The sequence below is a fragment of the Tyto alba genome, unplaced genomic scaffold, assembly GCF_018691265.1.
Source record: "Tyto alba isolate M040663 unplaced genomic scaffold, T.alba_DEE_v4.0 Super-Scaffold_14, whole genome shotgun sequence".
NCBI classification, from domain to species: Eukaryota; Metazoa; Chordata; class Aves; order Strigiformes; family Tytonidae; genus Tyto; species Tyto alba.
Window position 1 is genome coordinate 58,436,185 of NW_024881276.1, and position 6,726 is coordinate 58,442,910.

Below are 6,726 nucleotides of genomic sequence, written 5' to 3' on the forward strand. Positions count from 1 at the left end.
AGAGGTGCACAGCAAAAGGACAACTGGCAATGGTCTTCACTGGCAACAGAGAAACTCTGACTGAAAATAAAGAAAAAAATTCTCACCACAAGGGTTGTTCAGCCTTGGCAGAGAGGCCAGAGAAGCTGGGGAATATCCACCCTTGGAGCTATTCAGAAATCACCTGGAGAAGGCCCTGAGTAACCTGATCACATTTGGAGCTCTGCTGTGAACAAGCTCTTGGACTACAGCAGTCCCTTCTACACTAAATCTTTCTGTCAGTAATTCTAATAAAGATTTAAAACTCAGAGTCACTCTGTGGCAAATGTGATCCTTTGTTCAATTTTAATAAAAGAGTTTCATCATCATTTCAAGTCATATGTACACTAACTTGGGGATTACTGTTTTCACCTTTATAAATTCCATTTTCCCAAGGTCATTCTTCCCTCCCAACTGCTCCGCAGGCTCCCATTTGCTATCTTATCATGTGTAACCCAGAGGGCTCCATTTAAGGGTCAAAGTCCATCTCCACCTTTATTTTCTCCTCCTATTACTGAAAAACCTTCAAGAATCCTTTGCTAGATTTTTTTTGACCTGACACTTTCACGTTCACTTTCTCATTAACTCCTTCAGGCTAAACAGACTTAACTTGGTCAACCATTCCTTAAAAATATGTTCACGTTTTTAAAAAACCCTCAATATTTTTGCTGCAGTCTTCTTCAGACATATCCATTCTCTTTAGAAAGCAAAAATAATGTAAAAACAAGAATTCCCAAGAGAAGGGGAGGTGCACTAGATGCATTTGGTAGCTCAAAAGGGAGAGGAATTAAGAGAAACAATGGCCATGGGGTTTTTGCATATGCTGGAAAGGCATTTGAGTTGAAAAGGGAGTCCAGTGATATCCGGGAGAAAATTTCTTATAAGCTAAAATGCTTGCTAGAAGACTAGAACAAATCATTATATCTAAATGGGATTGGGAGAAGTCTTAATCCATCTTAGTTCACAAGCTTTGATATACAGAATTTAGTACCTAAAACTAGAGAATAGAGAGATTGTGCATGTGCTATAAAGCACTTAATTGTGCTTTTTATAGCATAATTGTGAATTGTGCTATAAAGATAGGAGAGAGAAAGCAGTGTTGAAGGGGAAGGTTTGTTACTGTCGAACTATGAAAATGTTTCCTGCAATGGGCTGAGGTAACAAGAAGTGTTGGGAGAGCGGCCACCACTCTGTCAGTGGGTGCGAAAAAGAAAGCGATGTCTGTGGGAAGCCGGGAGGAGCCGACAGGCGCAGCAAGCCTCACCACAGGTAACACAGCTTCAGCTGGGCATTGCAGCCCCAGGCAGACAGAACGGTCCTCAGCTGCGTGAGGCGTCAGCGCAAGAGAGGACGGGCAATCACGGGGCCTAGCAGCTGCTTCTCCTGGCGGGAAGACTGTAAGACAGTCACAGCTATTTGGGAATTAAGTGGGGTGTGTTACCTTACTGATTTAACATTTTGAACTTCTTTTTTTTTTTTTTTTTTTTTTTTTTTCCCCATTGATAATAATACAGTTCACTAAGCCAAGGGTTTCATGCCTGCAAGCACGTAAAATTAGCTACCAGACTACCAGGAAGCTTTGTTGAATTTTTCCGGGTTTTCGGGTAAGGTCTTGTGCTTCTAGTAACTCCTTCAAAATTTTACTTGGACCTTGCTGGTCTTGGCAGAAAGGTTACATTTACTAGTGGCATGGGAAGGAAACAAAACCTGTAAAAGAGCTAATGTAGATTACAGAAGGCAGCTGAAACTATGCATAACAAGCCAATCAAACAGGTATTTGCAGACTTTTTTTTAATTTGAATATATGCGACTGGCTCCTGTCTTTATTCAATAGGTATAAATACAGTGAATAATTATATAGAATAAATGCAAGTGACAGAAATCTCTACTGCCCTCTCTCTGACCCTCCCTTCTTCACTAAATATTTTCAACACTGGCTTAGACACGTCAAGTGAGAGTAATGACAGAGGCTTTTGAGAGTAAATAAAACCCTTCTGAAGGTAAATATAGCCAGTTTCTGATATCCCTGAAGAAAAATAAATCCCTTTAACAGTTTTGCCAGGTTAATAACAACTCATTTGGCCATTTGTATCTTCTACTAAAAAAAGGAGAAATAATCCCAAAGCACCAATTTAAGTGCAGTTTCTACTCCCATTAAAAGCCAAAAGATTAACTGAATGCATATATGTTATACACTAAAATGTTACTTTACAAGAAACTTCAGGTCATAGTGACAGAAACTAGGAAATTGCATCAACAGGGATGTTCTTGCATCTTCCTTTTTTTCCATTGTACATATGAAAACATTCCATAATCTTCAATTCTTTCCTTAAATGTTTTTTTTTTTTTCCACTGTGCTTCACTACATTCAAGTGCTGTCCACTCTATGCATAATAAGCAGCTATAAAAACATTATTCTTGTATCCTTTAATACCACAACCATAAGCCATCCAACTTTAGCTGTAACAATGCTACAGGTTTACCAGAGACATACTTGGGTCTACACAGTCTTACACCTTAGTATAGCGTAGGTTTCTGCCTCAGTCACCCATGGATAACATAAAATGTTAAAAGTTCGTTTTGCTGATCTTTGGAGCTATAGAGACTCTCCTTGATATACAGAATTTCTAAGTGTATTACTAGTTTGTTGCAGTGGAACTACTGTAGATATGGAAAAAGTACTATGAAACTAAGATAACCTGAACTGAAACCAGTGCAAAGTTCACTGTATTGCTAAATTTACACATCCTACAATCACAGAATCACAGAATGGTTTGGGCTGGAAGGAACCTTTGAAGATCATCTAGTCCAACCCCACTGCCATGGACAGGGACATCTTTCAATAAATCAGGGTGCTCAAAGCCCCATCCAACCTGACTTTGAACTCTTCCAGGGCAAACTGCTCCAGTTTCTCACCACCCTCATCATAAAAAAATTCTTCCATATCTGAATCTACCCTCTTTCAGTTTAAAAGGCCCTAGTAAAAAATTTCTCTCTGTCTTTCTTATAAGCTCCCTTCATATATTGAAAAGCTGCAATAAGGTCTCCCTGAAGCCTTCTCTTCTCCAGGGTGAACAACCCCAACTCTCTCAGCCTTTCTTCATAGGAGAGGTGTTCTTCTGACCATTTTTGCGGCCCTCCTCTGGACTTTCTCCAACAGGTTCATGTCATTCTTGTACCGGGCACCCCAGATCTGGACACAGTATTGCAGGTGAGATCTCCCAAGAGCAGAGTAGATGGACAGAATCACCTCCCTCAACCTGTTGTCTACACCTTATGCAGCCCAGGTTGGCTTTCTGTGCTGCAAGCACATGTGGCCAGCTCACGCCCAATTTTTCATCCACCAACACCCCCAAGTCCTTCTCTGCAGGACTGCTCTCAGTCCATTCATCTCCCAGCCTGTACTGATCCTGGTGATTGTCCCGATGACCAGATGCAGGATCTTGGACTTGGCCTTGTTGGTCTTCCTGAGGTTCATATGGGCCTACTCCTGAAGCTTGTCAGGGTCCCTCTGGATGGTCCCTTCCCTCCAGCAGAAAAACTGCACCACTCGTCTTGGTGTCATCTGCAGAGTTGATGAGCGTGCACTTAGTCTCACTGTCTGTGTCATTGATGAAGATATTAAATAGTACTGGTCCCAATATGGATCCTTGAGGGATACCCTTTGCTCGTGTTTTCCATTGATCCTGATAAGGCCTATCATGTATTCATCATGTGCATGGCAGCAAGAGAGTTAATGTGTCAGTAAGCATAGCACTAATGCTATAAAAGAAGGTGTTTCCTCAAGGGAGAAGAAATCCAACAAGATTTCTTACCTTTTACCATAGAACTGCACTTAACCGGTGACTTGTTCAGTTAGGGTGTTTCAGCAAGCAGGTGTGTTAAAAATTAAAGATATCAAACTACTTCCTGCTTGTTTTCTCTTTCTGTACTTATGTGCGTTGAATGTTAATTGAGTCAAGATACCCTTGCCTCTGTCCTCCACAGTCATCTTGATCTCCTAAAGAAACAACTCCCACTCTGACACTTCAACATTCAGCACTTGTCCCCAGGCAACAGTGACTTTCCAGCATATTCCTGTCTCTCATACCTCCTGAAAGATGGTGCTGCTAATGGTTGCAAGGCTGTGAGTCCATCTTATGCTTCATGGGCATTTCCATGAGCAGATGTGCTGCAAACAGTGTTCCTGCTACAGTTCATCAGCCTCTTGTCTGCTCTATACACTTGTTGGTCCCTAACGCTGTTAGCATCTCCTGCTGTTAGTTCCTGAGTGACTACAGGAAATAAAATAGACACCTGCCTTGCTGTCAGCGATCATGTCTTAAACACGCAGGATATTTTGCTCTGGTATATCTATTTGTTGTGGGTCTGTGTGGGGAAGAGCTGGACTGGTAGGCTGTGGCTTCACTGATACCAAATTTGTTCCCAGCTTTTTCAAAGACATTTGACTTGGTTTTGCTGCTTCATTTATTACTCCATTTGATTTATGAGGTCTGGTAGTGTACACAACAAGAGCTCATTCCGTGTCATGCTGCTGATAATGACACTTCATGCTGCTGATAATGACACTTCATGCTGCATTTCTCCTTGGGCCTGAGTATAGCTGCAATGGGAACTGATACTCAGCAGCTCTAGATCAGTAAGATGCTTTATTCCCCACTGGTCACATTGCTCTGGGAGGGTGATTCATAGCAGCAGCCACTTAGCACCTTTAGCTGTTTGAGTGCATCTGCCTGTGGGGCATAGACATCATACACTTGTCAGGAGTTTTGGGGGATTCGGGATTAGTCTGTGCAGAGCTCTAGGACTGATGGTGAACTGCACCCCAGAAATAGGTGTGACTGTGTGAACAAGCATAGGGCTTTGGGACTGTACGAAAGACAAAGACAAGTTTGTTCCAAGAAGGGTAATTCCTTAGAGGAATAACCTTCTGCAGCTGCGCTTATTTCACCATGTCACAATTATTTTCCCAGTGATCTCTACAGATCTCTGAGGGAAGGTCACTCATTACTGCTTTTGTTGGCTTCATGCTTTGCATTTTTTGAGATTTGACGTGCAAGGATGGAGAATCTCATTTAAGCTTTACAATAGTATTGCTGTGATTAAACCAAAGTCAAATAAGGCACTGCCAAGAAACCACAACAGCACAAGAGGGAGGAATGTTCTGACAAAGAAAACCAAGAAGAAAATAAAAGAAAGATCAGCAACTAAAACGAAGGTGGGGTAGCTGTGTTACTGGGTAAATAGAAGATGTGTTTGAAGAAGCATATGAAAAAAAAAAGAAGCTGCTGCAGCCCTGTTTCCTACAATGGGCTTTCAGTGTTGGATACATAGATTAAAAACTGCTGTATTATCAAGCTGGGGGAGTACCAGCACTGGACGAAATGAGCAGGACAGAAAAAAACACTGAAAATCTGCAAGTTTGCAAACAGCAAGTTTGAGAATTCTGTATCTGAAATAAAAACTTGAGTTAGCCCAAATGATTACGAAATCATTCAGCCAGGACAAGAGATTAAGATGTGCAGTAGAAGATCTTGCCTTCTTGTCTCCCTCTGCTCCTCTGATTGTGGGCTGCCTAGGCAAGGGACCTGCCCCTACAGGTTAAGAGTTAGAGCAGCTCATTTGCACGGCTGATCCAAAGGAGCTGCATCACAGCCCTGGAACAGTGGAGCAAAAGGTGTTTGATCATCTGCCTGGAGTTATGGCCCCGTAGTTTCTTCCATTATGAGACACAGGCTCCTAACTGATATTACTGTTTGTGTGACTCCAAAGCTTTTCATCAGGATTTTGAAAGCTATCTGCCTTCAAATGCATCATTCTCCATTTGCATGAAAAATAGTAACTGCCTTCATGTTGATACGTATAAAAGAATTTACACCATCCTGATGTACTTCATTTTCAGTAAGTTTCAAAACTGGTTCATAGGTTCCCCTCTGAATAAATGTGCCAGTGCCAAACCAGTAAGTGTTACCAAGGATGCTGTTCTTTAACCTAGAATTGAAGTCCTTCGGCAGGATCATCCTTCTCCTCTGGACAGCAAGGCAGCCAAAAATTGTATTGCTGTATACGCAGCTGCTGAATCTCTCTGGCGTTTCTCCTCAGACTGCCTCTGAACTTGTGGTGGAAGTTAAAATTCGTGTTGCCTTAAGCTCTGTACATGTTCACTTCTGAGAGTTAATTGCTCCTGTGAGGTCATGAGTATAGGTTTCTGTGCAAGCAGTTCTCATACGTCTGGTGTAAGGGGAAATAAACCCAAGAAGTGGGAAAGAAAGCCAGAAGTGAGAACAGTGATATGATGTGTGTGTGTTATACAATTTTGAAGAGAGGAGGAATATATTTTTGCAGTTAATGATTGTACACAGGAATTTAAAGATTTCAGTTTTTGTGCAATATTTTCTGAATTAAATTTGGATCTAGAATCTATAAGTCATGCCAAATGTAATTCTTACTTTAAACATCATGGACTGAAGGACAGCCACTTGGTGTTCTGTCAGTCAAGAGTCATGATCATCAATGCAGCAAGCCCAGTTATGAGCTGAGAGCCAAGTCCATGTGAGTAATATGCTCCAGGAAGTTTTCTGAAGAACCTGTTATCTAATCAGCAATGTAGTAATTGTTACAAAATAAGGTAAGTGGTTAATGTGTAATCACCGTCCTGATTCTGGGTAGGTAAAATCTGACATTAAACTGAAGTTTTATATTCCGTGG